General features: G+C 39.9%; 1 protein-coding gene and 1 non-coding gene across 2 annotated transcripts in view; one reads left to right on the top strand and one right to left on the bottom strand.

Moving 5' to 3' along the window:
• Positions 1–21,195, top strand: part of PRKN (parkin RBR E3 ubiquitin protein ligase) — a 1,204,761-nt gene that overhangs the window by 105,549 nt on the left and 1,078,017 nt on the right. The window lies entirely within an intron of this gene.
• On the bottom strand, positions 10,006–10,077 carry TRNAS-GGA (transfer RNA serine (anticodon GGA)). Its single transcript has one exon. It is a non-coding gene; the product is annotated as a tRNA-Ser (tRNA).

Here is a 21,195-nt window from a genome sequence, read left to right as displayed (position 1 = left end):
GGCTGCCATGTCAAGACCAGACAAAACCAAGCTCAGCATTGCCCATCCCCGGGTTAAAACCACTGAGTGAAAAGACATGTTTGGAGATGGAAACTGGTAACTTAGCATGAGACACTTGACATCAGGTCCTCATTTTAACATCGTCCTTAATCTGGTTGTAATCTGCCCATCAGTCAGGCTAGTCTGTGCTGCAGTAGTGATGGTCCAGTGGCTTCACCACTATTGGTTGATTCCTTGCTCAATTACATGTTCCTTGTGGACTGGCATAGTATTGCTCATGCTGTCTTTGCCCTGGGATGAGCTGGCCCTATCTAGGCTACATCCAACCTACGGCAGCGAGAAGGGAAGTCTTGGCTACCTCTTTTGTCCCGTGTCATCAGTCAAAGCAAGCCATTTGTCCAAGCCTGGTCTGAGTGAAGAAAGGACAGGCCCAACAGGAAGTGGAAGCAAACACTAATTGTATTTCCCATTCTTTGCAGTTTAATTTTATTTCCCTTCAAACTCCAAAAAATGTCATTTTCCACTTCATTACATAGATGCTCTCTTGTCACCTAGATGTGTCCGTTTCTCTAAAATCTGCCGGTGTTTCCCCCACTGTTGCTCATCTTCCTCCTCAGTTTGCTTGCATGCTGGTTATCCTCAAAAAATGCAGTTGAGGAAAATCTTTCCTTTTTCCTCCGTGGTGCATCCACTTAAATACTCCAACCTGTATTGATCTGCTTCAGAAGTAAGCACTCCGCAGTTTGGCTTCAGCTTTATATAGGAATCACATTTGATCCTGGAGAGTACAGTTTGTGCCTTTTATGTCACATGTGGCTTACCGGTAAGGAATCTGCCTGCAGTACAGGAGATGCAAGTTCAATCCCTGGGTCAGGAAGATCCACTGGAGAAGGGAATGGCAACCCAATCTGGTATTCTTGCCTGGAGAATCCCATGAACAGAGGAACCTCGGGGGCTAAAGTCCATGAGGTCGCAAAGTCAGACACGACTGAGCACAAGCATTGATGTCACATGTGGCTCTCAACAAGTGTCGCTACCATTTTGTCCAGTTCAGTTCAGTCGCTCAGTCGTGTCCGACTCTGCGACCCTATGAATTCTAGCACGCCAGGCCTCCCTGTCCATTACCAACTCCTGGAGTTCACTCAGACTCATGTCCATCGAGTCAGTGATGCCATCCAGCCATCTCATCCTCGGTCGTCCCCTTCTCCTCCTGCCCCCAATCCTCCCAACATCAGAGTCTTTTCCGATGAGTCAACTCTTCGCATGAGGTGGACAAAGTACTGGAGTTTCAGCTTTAGCATCATTCCTTCGAAAGAACACTCAGGACAGATCTCCTTCAGAATGTTCATCAGGCACTCTATCTATCAGATCTAGTCCCTTAAATCTATTTCTCACTTCCACTGTATAATCATAAAGAATTTGATTTAGGTCATACTTGAATGGTCTAGTGGTTTTCTCTGTTTTCTTCAATTTAAGTCTGAATTTAGCAATAAGGAGTTCATGATCTGAGCCACAGTCAGCTCCTGGTCTTGTTTTTGCTGATTGCATAGAGCTTCTCCATCTTTGGCTGCAAAGAATATAATCAATCTGATTTCGGTGTTGACCATCTGGTGATGTCCACGTGTAGAGTCTTCTCTTGTGTTGTTGGAAGAGAGTGTTTACTATGACCAGTGCGTTCTCTTGGCAAAACTCTATTAGTCTTTGCCCTGCTTCATTCCATATTCCAAGGGCAGATTTGCCTGTTACTCCAGGTGTTTCTTGACTTCAAGGTTGGATCTCCTTGCAGTCCAAGGGACTCTCAAGAGTCTTCTCCAACACCACAGTTCAAAAACATCAATTCTTCGGCGCTCAGCTTTCTTCACAATCCAACTCTCACATCTATACATGACCACTGGAAAAACCATAGCCTTGACTAGACGGACCTTTGTTGGCAAAGTAATGTCTCTGCTTTTCAATATGCTATCTAGGTTGGTCAAAACTTTTCTTCCAAGGAGTAAGTGTCTTTTAATTTCATGGCTGCAATCACCATCTGCAGTGATTTTGGAGCCCCCCAAAATAAAGTCTGACACTGTTTCCACTGTTTCCCCATCTATTTCCCATGAAGTGATGGGGCCAGATGCCATGATCTTCATTTTCCGAATGTTGAGCTTTAAGCCAGCTTTTTCACTCTGCTCTTTAACTTTCATCAAGAGGCTTTTTAGCTCCTCTTCACTTTCTGCCATAAGGGTGGTGTCACCTGCATATCTGAGGTTATTGATATTTCTCCCGGCAATCTTGATTCCAGCTTGTGCTTCTTCCAGCCCATAGTTTCTCATGATGTACTCTGCATATAAGTTAAATAAGCAGAGTGACAGTGTACGGCCTTGACGTACTCCTTTTCCTATTTGGAACCAGTTTGTTGTTCCCTGTCAAGTTCTAACTGTTGCTTCCTGACGTGCAGGTTTGTCAAGAGGCAGGTCAGGTGGTCTGGTTTTTCCATCTCTTTCAGAATTTTCCGCAGTTTATTGTGATCCACACAGTCAAAGGCTTTGGCATAGTCAAGAAAGCAGAAATAGATGTTTTTCTGGAACTCTCTTGCTTTTTCCATGATCCAGCGGATGTTGGCAATTTGATCTCTGGTTCCTCTGCCTTTTCTAAGACCAGCTTGAACATCTGGAAGTTCACGGTTCACGTATTGCTGAAGCCTGGCTTGGAGGATTTTGAGGATTACTTTACTAGTGTGTGAGATGAGTGCAACTGTGCGGTAGTTTGAGCATTCTTTGGCATTGCCTTTCTTTGGGACTGGAATGAAAACTGACCTTTTCCAGTCCTGTGGCCACTGCTGAGTGTTCCAAATTTGCTGGCATATTGAGTGCAGCACTTTCACACCATCATCTTTCAGGACTTTAAATAGCTCCACTGGAATTCCATCACTTCCACTAGCTTTGTTCATAATGATGCTTTCTAAGGCCCACTTGACTTCAAATTCCAGGATGTCTGGCTCTAGGTGAGTGATCACACCATCATGATTATCTGGGTCATGAAGATCTTTTTTGTACAGTTCTTTTGTGTATTCTTGCCATCTCTTCTTAATATCTTCTGCTTCTGTTAGGTTCATACCATTTCTGTCGTTTATCGAGCCAATCTTTGCATGAAATGTTCCCTTGGCATCTCTAATTTTCTTGAAGAGATCTCTAGTCTTTCTCATTCTGTTGTTTTCCTCTATTTCTTTGCGTTGATCAATGAAGAAGGCTTTCTTATCTCTTCTTGCCATTCTTTGGAACTCTGCATTCAGATGCTTATATCTTTCCTTTTCTCCTTTGCTTTTCACTTCTCTTCTTTTCACAGCTATTTGTAAGGCCTCCCCAGACAGCCATTTTGCTTTTTTGCATTTCTTTTCCATGGGGATGGTCTTGATCCCTGTGTCCTGTACATTGTCACAAACCTCATTCCATAGTTCATCAGGCACTCTATCAGATCTAGTCCCTTAAATCTATTTCTCACTTCCACTGTATAATCATAAAAGATGTGATTTAGGTCATACTTGAATGGTCTAGTGGTTTTCCCTACTTTCTTCAATTTAAGTCTGAATTTGGCAATAAGGAGTTCATGATCTGAGCCACAGTCAGCTCCTGGTCTTGTTTTTGCTGATTGCATAGAGCTTCTCCATCTTTGGCTGCAAAGAATATAATCAATCTGATTTCGGTGTTGACCATCTGGTGATGTCCACGTGTAGAGTCTTCTCTTGTGTTGTTGGAAGAGGATGTTTGCTATGATCAGTGCGTTCTCTTGGCAAAACTCTATTAGTCTTTGCCCTGCTTCATTCCATATTCCAAGGGCAGATTTTCCTGTTACTCCAGGTGTTTCTTGACTTCCTACTTTTGCATTCCAGTCCCATGTAATGAAAAGGACATCTTTTTTGGGTGTTAGTTCTAAAAGATCTTGTAGATCTTCATAGAACTGTTCAACTTCAGCTTCGTCAGCACTACTGGTGGGGCATAGACTTGGATTACTTGGATATTGAATGGTTTGCCTTGGAAACAAACAGAGATCATTCTATCGTTTTTGAGATTGCATCCAAGTACTGCATTTCGGTCTCTTTTGTTGACCATGATGGCTACTCCATTTCTTCTAAGGGATTCCTGCCCACAGTAGTAGATATAATGGTCATCTGAGTTAAATTCACCCATGCCAGTCCATTTTAGTTTGCTGATTCCTAGAATGTCGTTGTTCACTCTTGCCATCTCCTGTTTGACCACTTCCAATTTGCCTTGATTCATGGACCTAACATTCCAGGTTCCTATGCAATATTGCTCTTTACAGCATTGGACCTTGCTTCTATCACCAGTCACATCCACAGCTGAGTATTGTTTTTGCTTTGGCTCCATCCCTTCATTCTTTCTGCAGTTATTTCTCCACTGATCTCCAGTAGCATATTGGGCACCTACTGACCTGGGGAGTTCCTCTTTTGGTATCCCATCATTTTGCCTTTTCATCCTGTTCATGGGGTTCTCAAGGCAAGAATACTGAAGTGGTTTGCCATTTCCTTCTCCAGTGGACCACATTCTGTCAGACCTCTCCACCATGACCCGCCTGTCTTCGGTGGCCCCACAGGGCATTTGAATTAGACAAGGCTGTGGTCCTAGTGTGATTAGATTGCCTAGTTTTCCATGAGTATGGTTTCAGTGTGTCTGCCCTCTGATGCCCTATTGCAACACCTACTGTCTTACTTGGGTTTCTCTTACATTGGACGTGGGGTATCTCTTCATGGCTGCTCCAGCAAAGCGCAGCCACTGCTCCTTACCTTGGATGAGGGGTATCTCCTCACTGCCGCCCCTTCTGACCTTGAACCATTTTGTTACATATTGGTTAACAAATTAGTTGCTGAAATATTTTCATTTTCAATAAATATTTATGGAAAATATGTCTATATTAATTTCAAAACTTTAAGTCACAGTTTTTTTCCCCCTGCATGTATTTGGAGAGTGAATTTCAGTCTCCTTTGAGGAAAAGCCATCTTTGCTGTTATCTCCAGGTCATAAAACTAAGTTATGAGGCTTTTCAATCCCTCACTGCAACTTCCTTATGCAAAACAATTCCACTTTACTACTTTGATATATGTATTTGGGGGCACCTATAAGTTTTCTTTTGAAAATTAGGTTCTTCTGTCAAATTTTTAAAAATCACTATTTTAAAATAGAAATAGATTAAGCCTTATTAGATATCCATTTTTATATAAGATGTAGTTTTTTTTTTTTTTTTTTTAAATCTCTGTAGCCTCTTGGGCACCAGCCTTGAGACTGAAGACAAATCGACATATTAATACATGAAAGCAAAACAGAAGATGGGGTGTGTTTTAAGATTAGCTTGTTCTTTGAAGGTGAGGGCTACTATTTTTCTGCCAGTTTCTAGCCCTGATGAACTCTCCTTGGAAGATGATTCATCTCTGTTGCCATTGGAAAAGAACCTTACTTTATTTTAATCTACTGCTTTTCTTTCAAGCTTATGTGGTTTTGTAAGTTTGAAACATAAAACAAGAAATACTTAGTGTCAGAAAGCTTAAATGAACTTTAAATTCCAGAGTGTTTGGTGTAGCAGTGTTTGGAAAGAATAAACCATTCATCTATGTAATTGCTCATTTCAGAAGTCCCTTGGAAAGTGTTATCAGGTATATATTCCTTTGAATTTAAGAGAAAAGCCAAGTTTTCCTTATAAAATCTCTGTATTAGAAATTTAAATTATTCTGTACAAGTAAATTATTCCTTACACAAAAAAATTCTCAAATTGTATTCTCCCGAAGGTAAAATTTCCTGAATTCTCTTCTCAGCATCAGGGATTTATGACCCAGAGAAGCTTACATGTGAGAATTTAGAAAGAGGTTGATAGCAAAACTGATTACAGTGCTTTTGGTTTAAGCCAGCAGGGTAAACACAGTAGCCTATTTCCTTTTTTCCTATGATAGCATTAAAATAAAGAAACAGAGTTTTTTTCCCCTATTGTGAAGTTCTACATGGAACACTGGAGAAAAAGTAGAAAAGATGTCCAAGAATGAAATTCATGAAACATTTTACACATAAAATGTAACGTGTCTTATGTAGCAGTTGTAGGGGTCACCTGCCTGCTTTTCTGTTCACAAAGCCCAAGAGGAGTCTGGCAGCTGACATCCCTTTCATCCCATGGAGAGAGCTCTGGGGATAATATGCTGTTTCACAGCATACCATAGATGGAACAGTGCACGCTTCCTATTAATTGCTATCATGTTTTTATTTAGAACAATAAACTGCCAATCAGGAATCATTAGCTATTTAAGGGAAAACTATATTTATATGAACAAAAGAGTAACTGGTACAAGAAGAGTTAAGTATAACTCAGGGAATGCAGGAGGCTTTAAAAAAGTAGTCTTGATTAGTACCTCTACTAGGATTTGAGAGGATATTACAGCTATAACTGGCTATTATGAAGGAGAGGCAATCAGAAAACAAGAAATTTCCAGGAAATTGAAAATGGTATTACTGAATTAAATTCTTACTGGACAAAGTTATAGAAAGGACATTGTTGAAAGTTAGGCTTGTTTTTAATCTTCAAGTAAAATTAAAAATTAATCCCAACAGTTAAAACAGAAAGAAGGATATTTAAAAATAAAAAGAAAAATTAAGCAGACCAGGAGATAGAGTCAATAGTGTCAAAATCTGGACTCTGGAAAATTCTTAAAGAGAGTAGCAGAGCACCTTACCTACTTCCTGCAAAACCTGTATGCAGGTCAAGAAGCAACAGAGCGACAGAACCAGACATGGATCAACAGACTGATTCCAAGTCGGGAAAGTAGCATGTCCAGGCCGTGTATTGTCACCCTTCTCATTTAACTTCTATGCAGAGTACATCATGCGAAATGCCGGGCTGGATGAAGCTCAAACTGCAATGAAAGGCAGAGAATGCAGTTTAATGAAAGAATATTTTTATAAGCTAAATAAATACTCTGTGCTAATGAACCTTGGCTGTGTAACACAGGACCGAACAACTTACTGGCTTGAAGCAGCAACCAGTTGTTTAGCTTATATGCCTGTGATTTGGCTGGTTGGTCTGGGCAAGGTTGGCTCCCTCACCTGAAGTCACTCATGTGAGTCTGAGCAGCTGGAAGATTGGCTGGGGATTAGCTGATATAAAATAAACTCATTGCACAACTGGCAGTTGGCTGTGATGACAGGAGTAACTGAGCACGTCTCATCATCCTGCTAAACTTGGTCTGCTCTCTTAGCAGCAGGATTCCTAAGGGCAGCATGAGTGGAAGTTCTAAAGCATACTGTGTTTTCAAGGCTCCAGTTACTTCCCTTTGCCAAAGCAAAGGTCCCAAAGACCAAAGCAGATTATTACATGGTCAGTCCAGAGAACCAAAGGGCCGGGATCTGGGCATGCAGAATCAGGGCTATCACTGCACAGAGGCATCAGTAGTCAGATTAAAAAGTCTAGCAAGCAAGATGGATAAAAGTGAACTATATTTACGCATATCTTGGTGAAATTTCAAAATTCTTATGATAGAGCAGAAAATGCTACAGTCTTCTAATGTGGATGAAATAGATTATCTGCAAAGAAATGAATCACGGTTGCAGGATTTTCATCAACAACACTGGATCCTAGAAGCCATCCAAGCAATATCTTCAAGGACCTGAGAAATGTTAATTTAAATATAGAATTCTATATCTAATTTTTAATCATACTCCAGAGGCATGCAAATATTGGTAAAGAATGTCTTTATGAAAATATGCTGAATGATCATCAAAAAATTTTGAGTAAAAGATTAGTATGAAATTCAGGAAAAGTGATGGCTGAATATAGCCTAGAAGGAACTGGGGAAACTAAAAGAAAAAAGATAATACACTGAAGCTTGAAACTTTGAAAATTCTCCCTCATGAAGGAAGACTTTAGTGTTAGTATGAAAAATTCCCTATCTAAGGATCTAAATGACAGAGGGGACAACAGAGGATGAGATGGGTGGGTGGCATCATCTACCAGATGGACATGAGTTTGAACAAGCTCTGAGAGTTAGTGATGGACAGGGAAGCCTGGCGTGCTGCCGTCCATGGGGTTGCAAAGAGTCGGACTCGACTGAGTGACTGAACTGAACTGAACTGAACTGAAGGATCTTAACATACCACCTGATTCTGCCATGAATGGTATTTAATTGGACTTCCCTGGTGGCTCAGAAGGTAAAGTATCTGGCTGCAGTGCAGGTGACCTGGGTTCGATGCTTGGGTCAGGAAGATCCTCTGGAGAAGGAAATGGCAACCCATTCCAGTATTCTTGCTTGGGAAATCCCATGGACAGAGGAGCCTGGCTAACTACAGTCCATGGGATGGCATAGAGTTGGATACAACTGAGCAACTAACACTTTCACTTCAGGACTAGATATGTACTTACTTGGAATTTTAATGTACTTACATTAAAGTTTAATGTACTTACATTGAACTTTAAATTGTATACAAAATATTAGAGACTAAATTATTGTTAGATGATAGAAACAAAAATAATTAACAATATCAGAAGATTTGACAAGGAGATTGTAGGAGAAAGTGTATGTGTGGCAAATTTTCATCTTTCATTGAAGCAGTAATTGATTTCAGGTTGACAGATCAACAGGAGAGTTTAGTATATATTTCAGTTGTAAGTGGAACCAATGGAAGAGCAAAAAATAAAATATAAATGCCAAAGTGAAGAGGCAGATAAGGAAAGAAGGAAGGAATGGATATAAGTGTCCTTAATTCCTCATCTGCTGTAGCAGACAAGTGAAATTCACTGAGAAAAGTGCGTCGAGGGATAGTATGCTGTTTAAAACCCAATATACAGTTATACTGTTATATATCATAACACATGTGCAAATGTTACCTTTGTATTTGGAAAAATATATAATTTACCATAAAAATTCTGTCCTTAATCAGTATTTATTAAATTGTAGAATGTGTCTAAAAAAGTTCGTATAGTTAAAGCTATGGTTTTTCCAGTAGCCATGTCTGGAGGTGAGAGTTAGACATAAAGAAAGCTGAGTGCCAAAGAATTGATGCTTTTGAGCTGTGGTGCTGAGAAAGACTCTTGAGAGGCCCTTGGACTGAAAGGAGATCCAACCAGTCCATCCTAAAGGAAATCAGTCCTGAATATGCATTGGAAGGACTGATGCCGAAGCTGAAGCTCCTGGCCACCTGATGTGATGAGGTGACTGATTGAAAAAGACCCTGACATTGGGAAACGTTGAAGGCAGGAGGAGAAGGGGATGACAGAGGATGAGATGGTTGGATGGCATCACTGACTCAATGGACACAAGTTTGAGCAAGTTCCGGGAAACCGTGAAGGACTGGGAAGCCTTGCATGCTTCAGCCCATGAGGTTGCAAAGAGTCAGACATGGCTTCGCGACTGAATAGCAACAAGAATGTGTATAAAGTGGGAACTGTACGTTCACTAGAATGAATGAGGACTGGATGAAAGGTGCCCATAATATATTGCTTATGAAACAAGGACGCTGTGGAACAGTAGAGGAACCAGTTATTTTAGGCTCGCTTATCTCACTGTCTGCCTAGCTCTAGTATGTGTGTGTGTGCTTGCATATGTGTACATATGCTGCAACTGTGTGTGCGCTCAGTCGTGTCCAACTCTTCGCAACCCCGTGGACTGTAGCCTGCTAGGCTCCTCTGTCCATGGGATTATCTTGGCAAGAGTACTGGAGTGGGTTGCCATTTCCTCCTCCAGGGTATCTTCCAGACCCAGAGATCAAACCTGCATCCTGCATTGGCAGGTGTCTTCTTTATCACTGAGCCATTTGGGAAGTCCATATGGATGAAACAACTCAAAGAATGGATAACATTTCTGTGTTGTTTTTCATGCATCTAATAATTTTATAAGGAAAGTGAAAGTGAAGCCGCTCAGTTGTGTCTGACTCTTTGCGACCCCGTGGACTATAGCTCACCAGGCTCCTCCCTCGATGGGGTTCCCCAGGCAAGAGTACTGGAGTGGGTGGCCATTTCCTTCTCCAGGGGATCTTCCCTACCCAGGGTTCGAACCCTGGTCTCCTGCATTCCAGGCAGACGCTTTAACCTCTGAGCCACCAGGGAAGCCCTTTATAAGTAAAATAACCTAAAAACACACAAATATCCAGATTTGGTCAAGTTTACCATCTCCCCAATCTCACAGTGGCATCAAGACTCATGTTCAAGTTATAATCTTCCCTTTTAATGTTAATTACTAATTAAGGAATTTCTTTTTAAACATCTTAATTCCCCTGAGTGGTAATTCTAAGGCTATTACAATTCCTGAGGCTATTTACATATTTTCAGTTTAAACCAGCTCTTTGGAGAATGGAATCCTCATGTTACTGTATAATATCTAATGCAGTGTATGCATTTTTTTCTAAATTTACTTTGTCTTTGTTCTTCTGGAAAGAGCTTCAGTCAAGCTGCTGACACCAGAACACACCTTAGTTGTACTTGCCCCTTTGCTTATGTTGCCTCAGATTTTTAAAGTATAATTTTATAAAGGGGCATGTTGCAAAATTTCTGCTATGGTTGTCATTACCTACCTTCACAGTAAATATTCAGTATGTCTCTGTGATGTTAACACTATATAGTATTATATCTAGGGTTAAGAGTAGAATAGTATATGAAATTAGGGCATACAATTAAGGTGAAGGAGATAGCTATAGATATAAATACAGATATATATATATAGAGAGAGAAGAGTCCCTGGTGGCTCAGACGGTAAAGCGTCTGCCTACAATGCGGGAGACCCGGGTTCAATCCGTGGGTTGAGAAGATCCCTTGGAGAAGGAAATGGCAATCCACTCCAGTACTATTGCCTGGAAAATTCCATGGACAGAGGAGCCTGGTAGGCTACAGTCCATGGAGTTGCAAAGAGTCGGACACGACTGAGGGACTTCACTTCACTTAACTTCAAGCCTGTTTTTTTCACCTGTAAAATGAAGGAGTTACTCAGTTTTCAAACTTACATCACTATACTATATGCTTGTGTTTATGTTTACCTGACAAAGATGTTTCCTAACACGATATTTATTCTTAGCATGTGTAATATTTTGCTATTTTCTATTTTGCTTTCCTTATTTTATTTTTATGAAAACCCTGCAATTCATGAATGGGTTAGGAGTCATAGTTTGGACTGGGATATGTTGAAGGTGCATTTTGTCATAATCATTATTCGATTCCAAGAGTCTGAAAGAATGTCATCTTCATTCTGAAATTTGTTTTCATAATATTATAGTCATCATGCAGTGTTAATTAAAGCTTCATTGGTACAATAAAATCTAAGTACATCATATCTTTTAATGTTGCTGTGTGGAGAATCTTATACTTTTTAAGACCTTGGCATAATCTGACTATCCCTTCCTGGTAGTTTTCTCATGTTCCAAGAGAGTTTGGCTTTCTTACTGCAGAGGAATTTTGGACACAATGTATTGCTGGAGTATTGGTTTTTCTCTCCGCATGTAATATCCCCAAAGCCTAAAACAAGATCTTTATCTTTTTGATAGACAAGCAATTAGCTTTTGGAGGGAATTTAAAGGCAGTAAAGCACATCTGTTAGGACATTGGAAATAAATAGGAATTTCTGACAGGCAAACATTATAGCCTTGCATTTGTGATACTGGAGCTAAAGCTATGTCAGCATTTTTATTATAAACCTAGGGGATTATCAGTCTGCAATAAAACTCTTTTTTGGACTGAGGCTTATTTAGATTCAGAGCTTACTCATGAAGAACCTTTGCTTTCCTGAACACAGGCGAGTAGATTTGCTGCTGCTTAACTCTCTAAGGGAGAGCTGTGTCTGGGTTGCCCACATAATTATATAAACACTAAAAAAAATTGATTTATTATCGGCTGACTCACTGATTATTAAAGAATATTATTTAATAGAAAGCAGTGTAGGTTCGACAGCATAGTAACTGAGTGGGCCTGATAAAGTAGTACAGTAGTGGGTTTTTGGCAGCTGTCAGATAACTCACCATTATCTGTACCTTCATGATATTGAAGGCATGCATCATAAGATCCTCTCCTGAAGATACTGAAATTTGAGTGGCCAGTGATTTTCTGTCATCCGTGTCCTGAAATGTGCTCCAGACAGTTTAAAAAATGAATTCAGTTTTAGAGAGAAAAAGGAATAGAATGATATTTTATTTTTATTCACATTAAAACATGAAGACACTGAAGAAAGTATAATGTTTAACATTAAGAGCATGCGTTTAAACTCTGGGTCTATGACTTACCAGTGGGTGTCCTGAGAAAATGCCTTCAAGTCTCTGTGCTTCGGGTTCTTCATGTGTGACAAATACTGGTAATGATTGTGCCTGTGTTGTTGGGCTGGTTTGATGTTTAAAGGCACTCATCCATAGAGAGCCCTCAGGATGGTGCCTGGTTGTATCAAGTGCTCAATAAGTTTTAGGTAGCATTGTTCAGTTCAGTTCAGTTGCTCAGTCATGTCCGACTCTTTGGAACCCCATGGACTGCAGCATGCCAGGCCTCCCTGTCCATCACCAACTCCTGGAGCTTGCTCAAACTCATGTCCATCACGTCGGTGATGCCATCTGACCGTCTCATCCTCTGTCATCCCCTTCTCCTCCTGCCCCCAATCTTTCCAGCATCAGGGTCTTTTCCAAGGAGTCAGTTCTTTGCCTCTTGGCCAAAGTATTGGAATTTCAGCTTCAGCATCAGTCCTTCCAATGAATATTCAGGGTTGATTTCCTTTAGGATTGCGTGGTTTAATCTCCTTGCAGTCCAAGGGACTCTCAAGAGCCTCTCCAACACCATAGTTCAAAAGCATTAATTCTTCAGCACTCAGCTTTCTTTATAGTCCAACTCTCACATCCATACATGATCACTGGAAAAACCATAGCTTTGACTATATGGATCTTTGTTGGCAAGGTAATGTCTCTGCTTTTTAATATGCTGTCTATGTTGGTCATAGCTTTTCTTCCAAGGAGTAAGCATCTTTTAATTTCATGGCTGCAGTCACCACCTACAATGATTTTGGAGCCCCCCAAAATAAAGTCTGTCACTGTTTCCATTGTTTCCCCATCTATTTGCCATGAAGTGATGGGACCGGATGCCATGATCTTAGTTTTCTGAATGTTGAGTTTGAAGACAACTTTTTTACTCTCTTTCACTTTCATTAAGAGGCTCTTTAATTTTTCTTCGCTTTCTGCCATAAGGGTGGTGTAATCTGCATATGTGAGGTTATTGATATTTCTCCTGGCAATCTTGATTCCAGCTTGTGCTTCATCTAGCCCGGCATTTCACATGATATACTCTGGATATAAGTTAAATAAGCAGGGTGACAATATACAGCCTTTGTTACTTTTTGTTATTAGTAGTGTTTATATTTTGTCATAGGGTCATAAGTGGAGAAATTCATTTTTACATTTAGATTTTAACTTACAATGCCATTGCATTAAATTTATAAAAAATATCATCCAAAACTTCTGCCTAGGTCTTCCCCCATATACTCTTTTATTGTGGTTGTTGCTTAATAATGTCATTGTGACCTCATCATTGCAACTTAATAATTTCAGGAAAAAAAAATATAGCCCTTATGGAATAAACTCTTGGTCTTTATGTGTGAGTATTCTATCTTCCTAGGAGATTCATTTAAAAGTCTCATTCCTGCTGATGTTGCTGACTTTAAAAAGCATTCCTCTATTGTGAAGTATAGCAAAGGAAAATGCTGTTACATAATGTATATGTCAAGGTATATCAAAACAGTGGTATATTATGGAAGATTTTCTTTTGCTTCAGTTCAGAGAAATGGAAATTTTGTGTTACACAAATAAGTGATTGATAGAATATAGCAGGAACAAATGAAGACATACCTTGGCTCAGATATGCTTGGCTATATACCATTTCACCTTTATAATATAAGAAGCATGCATTATAAAGCATGCACTTTTATAATATAAGAAGCATGCAGTCATTCTTAAAAGACTGTGTGGTGAGTATAGGAAATTCCCTGGTTGCCCAGTGATTAGGGCTTCACTCTTCCACTGCAGGGGACATGAGTTCAATCCCTGGTCCAAGAACTAAGATCCCACAAGCTGGTTGGTATGGCTAATAAATAAAAAACTATGTAGTGATTATATTACAGGGGAGAGGACAGTATGAATATATAAAGTGTGATGGAACAATTATATCTGTATCTCTGGGATGCTGAGAACTTTTTATTTAGTATATGTGATATATGATGAGGAAATAGCGATGGTAGCAACAGAGGTGGGGCAGAAGTTGGAAAACACTGATCAGTCCATTTTCAGCAAGTACTGATTGACTGAATGTTAGGAGACGAGGTGTCTTAGGTGCTGGAGTTATTAAAATGAATAAAGTAAGCAATCTTCCTTGTCCTCCATGGGCCCACTATCAGACAGATAAATAATTATCCCACCACGTGCTGACTGCTGTGGGATAATACACAGAGCAAGATCTTTAGAAGGGAGTAAGCCAGGGTGGTGTATGGACAATGTGGGTAGATGGGCCTTTGATCACAGAAGGAAATCCTAGCCTACTGTCCCAGGAACAAAGGCCAAGAGGACAAGTTTGTAAGTAGCAGTGTTTGCAGGCTTGACAGCAGTTAAGTGATGGTGTTCCCAGGTGATGGCTTCTGGCTTAGAATGCACAGGTGTCAAATTGCAGGGAGTCAAGTGTCATTTCCTTACTAGCAATGATAAATACTACTTCTGTAAGAGAGCAGCCTCTTCTTTTAGGATCAAGGATATTTGGTTAAGTATAAACTTACACTCTGCTTATCTGGCTCATACGTATTCCACAGTGCCTTCTGAATGAATGGATGAGTGAACGAAGAGTGTCAAAGAGTGTGAATTGCAGGCATTTCATCCAGGTGCCTCCTGACTAGCCAAGCATACAGTTCATTCTGTTCCTCTGTGTTCTTCCCCAACTTGGTTTTATATTGTGTTTTCTAGTTCCTCCAAACCCAATCCTATGCCAGAATATTTGATAATTAGTTCAGGGTGGCATGAAGCGAGATGTTAGTTACTATCCTTTCTAGATGACTTATGTGATCAATGAAAGGATGACCTGCTTTCAATTAATAAAACTCCAACCCAAAGGAGGATTTCCGAGGAAACCTTTGACCTTGGTTGGGGGTGGTGTGTACTTCTCAGACACCTTCTACGTTCTCTCCAGCCCTCCGCATTGGTGTATTCCTGCCAGGGTGTTCATAAGTTAAATCTATATTTGGCCTTCCATCTAATGGCAAATTGAATTGAGCAAACCAAATATTGGACGGTGGCCTAAGCTACATAACAGTATGGGATCTGCAATTCTTGGAATGTTACGTGCCCCAGTGTAAGATTAAAATTTTAATGTGGCAACTCTGACGTGTCAGATAAGGGTAGCATTAGTAAACGTTCTCAAATGTATTAATATCTCAAATGTACAGATGGTTCATTAAAACTGTCATTCTATGTTTAGGTTATATAAATTTCTAAGGCATATTTTGGTTGGAGAATTTCTCTTAGATGGGCCGACAAAGCACAGTAAACTTAGAGACAAACTGTACTATTGTTACTTGAAGAACATGCTAGTACTTTGCAAGAAGCATACGTTTTTGTTGTTTTTAATCATCTCATTAGGACATAATGATCTTTTTCCAGCTGAGGTGTCTAATTACCGTCATATCCAATAGTCGGTTAATTGGTGAGAATAAAGCAAAAAGCCGCCACGGACACATCTTGACTATATTCTCATTGCATAGAAATGGAGTAGACACAGAATAATTGTTAGTTACTTTTGTGGAGCATTGCCTGTAATCTTCACTGAGCTCATTTGCTTTTCTCTTTGTACAAACAATAGCAGAACCATCTGAAACGTCTATATGACTCTTTCATGCTAGGTATCTTTTGGTTTTTTTGAATATGGGCTTGAGATCTCATCAGTCACAGTTCGCAAATCTAAAATAGATGAATTGTCTTTGTAGATTCAAAACTTGATATTCAAAGCTCAGACACATGTTTTCTCCCATTGAAGTTTAGTGTCTAACCTTCCCTTCGACACTGAAGGCAAAAGGCGAAGAAGGAGGCAGAGGGTGAGATGGTTGGATAGCATCACTGACTCAGTGGACATGAACTTGGGCAAACTCTGGGAGATGGTGAGGGACAGGAGGCCTGGTGTGCTGCAGTCCATGAGGTCACAAAGAGTCAGAAAAAACAGCAACTGAACAACAACTTCCCTTCATGAGCATTCAGTTGGCGTAGACAAGATTTCCCCTTTTGCTATTAAACTAGAGGTCATCCTTAAAAATATATATATATTTTAAATTTATGTACATATTTGACATTTATATATTTGATGAATAAATATAAATTTAAAGGCATAACTTAAATATATTCATGGTTCTAGAGATTTTTAAATTTTATATACTCATATTAAAGTACATACATATGATCATGTATGATGTAAAACATTTTACAAAGACCATTAAAATATTTTTAAAAGAGAAACAAAAATGGTTAGTAAAGCATAAAATGTGACCCCTGGCCTGAGTTTGCACTTAGGCTATGACAACAAGCTTTCTCAGTCAGGAACTGCAGTCGCTATTTTGCTTTCATCATCACATTAGTTTAGAATTCCCTCAATACACTGAGAAAGGAATGCAAGAGCTATTTCTGTGTGCGTCCTGGTCAGTCTTCTTTCTGCCTTTTTGAGTGATATGTTTCCACGACTTTCCACTTTCAACCATGTCATTGCCACCACCATCTCATTAGTATCCATGAAGGTAAGAGACATTCAGGTGACTCACCTTACTCTGAAATTGTCAGCCTGCTTAGTTAATTACAAAATTCAGATATATCTTAAGTGACTGCACGTGTGCGTGCCTAGTTGCTCAGTTGTGTCCGACTCTGCAACCCTATGGACTGCAGCCTGCCATGCCCGTAGTCAACGGAGATTCTCCAGGCAAGAATACTGGAGTGGGTTGCCATGCCCTCCTCCTGGGGATCTTCCCAACCCAGGAATCAGACTGGGGTCTCCTGCACTGCAGGCGGATTCTTTACCAGCTGAGCCATCAGGTAAGCCCATCTTAGGTGTTTCAGTTCAGTTAAGTCGCTCAGTTGTGTCTGACTCCTTGCGACCCCATGAATCGCAGCACACCAGGCCTCCCTGTCCATCACCAACTCCTGGAGTTCACTCAAACTAATGTCCATTGAGTCGGTGATGCCATCCAGCCATCTCATCCTCTGTTGTCCCCTTCTCCTCCTGCCCAAAATCCCTCCCAGTATCAGGGTCTTTTCCAGTGAGTCAACTCTTCTAATGAGGTGCCAAAGTGTTGGAGTTTCAGCCTCAGCATCAGTCCTTAGGTGTTTAGGAAGTGTTAAAATGTGATTGAAATAAGTACCATAGGAGAAGATGAAGAAGTAATACTGACAGGATTTTTTGATACTCAGATGTACCATAGATATATATTGAAATGCAATAAGTATTTTACCAAACATACAATATGATTTTTGGAATATTTTTACTTTTTACTCTTCCTGACACTGCTGAACCCAAGGACATTTTTCTCTCTGTTTCTTTATATTATCTACGCTCTCTCCTGAACCTTCACAATAATTACTATGTATTTTTTTTTAAGATCTTGACCTTTCTGTTAGTGACTCTTCAGTGGAACAGGCTAAATAATACACAGTGTTTTTTTTTTTTTTTCTCAGATAATGACTCTAATAGATGATATTTTGGGTTCTGTCACATGCAGCATTTCTTTAATCAAATCCTCACCCTTGGTCATCTTACATTTTAATGTCTAAGGCTCTTTCTTTAGCTTTTATTTATTCTCAATGACACATCTTCTAAGGAAAGATTACATTTTCTCGTTTTTTTCTTAGAGGAGTTCTCTTTATGTGTCTTTAAAATCTCAAGGATTCTAATTGTTGGTAGAGATATTATAGAGGCAATTATTGTAGCAATCAGTTATTTTCATCCAGTTAACAGCAACAAGAGTTTCCCAGTCTTGTGTATATGTGACAGACCATTTTACTGATAAACTACTAACTAATCCTGTGCCTATGAGGAGACAGTTTGAAACGTAGTAAAAGCGATTTTCCAGAATTACTATAAAAAATCCAGTTTGTCAATGAGATAAGTCAAATTGAATGTAATGTGATACAGGACTGACGTTGATCTCATTGGATCTTATTCAAATTCCCTCAAATTAATAATTGAGTCTTACCCTGTCTTCCCTGCAGTGCAGACTTACTTATTGTTTCAGTACGTCTACAGTGATTCCCTCTCTCTCTCTCTGCATCTCTCTTAATTTAATGTCGATGCTTGGACCTTGACTTTGGAGACAGATATTCATGAGCTTTATTTCTGACTCTGCACAATGTCAGATCTTAGGCGAGTTTGTATTTCTAAATGGCTTTTTCTTAGTCTATAAAATGGAAATAATAATAGCACCTCCCTCTTAGGCTGAATGCCAGGATTAAATGATGTTTTCTTAGTATTGATCCTAGCCTCTATAATCTATATTTTTATAGTAATAAACTTTCAGGGTTAGAAGGAATCTTAAGCATTTTACTTTCAGGAGGTTATAGTTCAGAGGGAAGAGACTACGTGGAAACCTCAGTTTAATTATCGAGTGATGTAAAAGTGTCTGGGGCTTCTCAGGTGGCTCAGTGGTGAAGAATCTGCCAATGCAGGAGATGTGGGTTGGATCCCTGGGCTGGGAACATTCACTGGAGGAGGAAATGGCAACCTGCTTCAGTATTCTTGCCTGGAAAATTCCATGGACAGAAGAGCCTAGTGGGCTGCAGTCCATGGGGATGCAAGAATCGGGCACAACTGAGCAACTGAGCACACACACACACACACATTAAAGTGTCTTCACAGCATGGTGGTTCATCTGTGTCCAGGAACAGGTGTGGCCCATCTTTGTTTCTCCAGGAGTTCACTTGCCCACCCTCCCCAAAGAGCACCAGGAAGCTCATACTAATGACCCTGCAAGAACTTACGCTAATGATCCACAGTCTTCCATTTAGGGAGCATTTAAAACACTAGTGCCTTGAACCAAACTGAGCTTCATCACATAAGGCAGGACTTTGGGGCGGTCCTGTGCCTCTGTGCCTCTGGGAGTCCCATGCATCAGGACATTGCTTACCCCATTTTCAACACGTCTGAACCTGCATCTGGCCTGGTCCTTCCAGGCAGGAGAAAAACCTGGGCATCCCAATAGCACAACGGTCTTCTTTCGAGTCGTAATTTGTTCTCCTGTGACTTCCAAACTCTAGTCCTGGTTCTACTCTGGAGGCCAAATAGAATAACTCATATCCTTTAAATACACGTTCAAATATTTGAGGCTTCTCAATCTTGTCTCACTCTTTTCTGCATGTTTTATATACATTAGTTTGTTCACTTGTACAACAAACACTTACTCTGCACCTACTATGTACTGGGTATTGGTGATGAAGTAAGGTAAGTTGGTTCCTGAGCTTGGGAAACTTTCCTCATTGTGACATATTCCTCATATGAAGTGATTTTAACACTTCATTATCAGCCAGCTCTTTTTCTCTAAAAACTTTCAGTTCGTGTGCCCTTGAAATGCACACTGTAGAATCTGAGGTGCACTGTAATAGCACAGGACCGGTTGTCTATTCATTTATTCTGTGTTATAGAGCACTCCTTTCCTAACAGAAGATTTACTTTTTGATTGTCATACACTGTTTATGTGAAAGCTGTTGTAAGTTAATACATAATCTGCTTGGTTCTCAGACATATAGAATTGTTTTGAAACTCATACAGTTTCTGTTAAATTTTGTCTTGAGAATATTAGCACACTGTACCAAACTCTGAATTTTGTATTCTTATGCTGTTATCCAAATGTTGGAAAAGCAGCAACTTGCTTTGTCACTGATGCACACTGAAGTGACCAGGGTTACACCAGATCTGTAGCTGAAGGAGCGCCTTCATTTAGTACTTTATTTCTTTCTTTATTAACTGTATGTACAATAGTGTGTGTGTGTGTGTGTGCACTCGTCACTCAGTCGTGTCTGACTCTTTGCAACCCCATGGACTGTAGAGCCCGCAAGGCTCCTCTGTCCATAGAATTCTCCAGGTAAGACTCCTAGAGTGGGTAGCCATTCCTTCTCCAGGGGATCTTCCCTACCCAGGAATTGAACCCGGTCTTCCGCATTGCCCGGGAGAAAGAATCTCCCAATTCTTTATCATGTGAGCCACTAGAGAAACCCATTATACAGTGTTCAGTTCAGTTCAGTTCACTCGCTCAATCGTGTCCGACTCTTTGCGACCCCATGAACTGCAGCACGCCAGGCCTCCCTCCATCACCAACTCCCAGAGTTCACTCAGATTCACGTCCATCGAGTCAGTGATGCCATCCAGCCATCTCATCCTTGGTCATCCCCTTCTCCTCCTGCCTCCAATCCCTCCCAGCATCAGAGTCTTTTCCAATGAGTCAAATCTGTTTCTTAGGGGATACATTATGACTATACCCCACAAAATATTCATCTACCCTTTGTAAATATAGTATGCTGATTGCATGTTTTTCCAGTTGAATGTTTGTACATATCATGGTTTATATAAAATGTTACCTTTTTCAAGATTTAGTATAAAATTTTGAATGAATTAAGCATTCCTATTATTGAGATACAAATTGGACAGATTTTAGTATAGTCCTTTTATTTCCTTTTGGAAACAAGAATGCTAAAATATAATATTGCTAATCTAGATTGTAATATAATCCATTATGAAAATGTACTGTTATTTTGCTGCTACTGGTCATGTCCTTATTGTAAATGGAGAGAAAGCTTTGCTGAGGGCATCAAATACCTTAGGATACTTTTCACTTTGCAAACCCATCTTACTCTGTTGCTATGGTTACTATTATACCACAGGACATCCTTCATTTATGTATAAATTGTTTTATAGCTTAAAGTTACTTGTTAATATTCTAAAATCTGTGAACCTGCTGAGGAATTATAGCAGGGCACGATTGCTTCCATGTTTGAAATAATGATGTATAAATAGCATACTAGCACACTCATTATAACCTTATTAGTGAGTGAGAGTACTAGAACAATTTTTATTTTTAAATGGATTCCTGCATATGAGAGAACTGTGTTTCATCATGGTTAAGCACCTGGATTCCAGAGCAAGTTGCCTGCGTTCAGATTCTGCCTTTGCCACTAACCATCTCTCTGATCGTGGGTGACT

Source organism: Capricornis sumatraensis, chromosome 13 (genome assembly GCF_032405125.1).
Source record: "Capricornis sumatraensis isolate serow.1 chromosome 13, serow.2, whole genome shotgun sequence".
Lineage (NCBI taxonomy): Eukaryota > Metazoa > Chordata > Mammalia > Artiodactyla > Bovidae > Capricornis > Capricornis sumatraensis.
The sequence above is the reverse complement of the archived record's forward strand: the minus strand, read 5'-3'. Positions and strand labels throughout refer to the sequence as shown.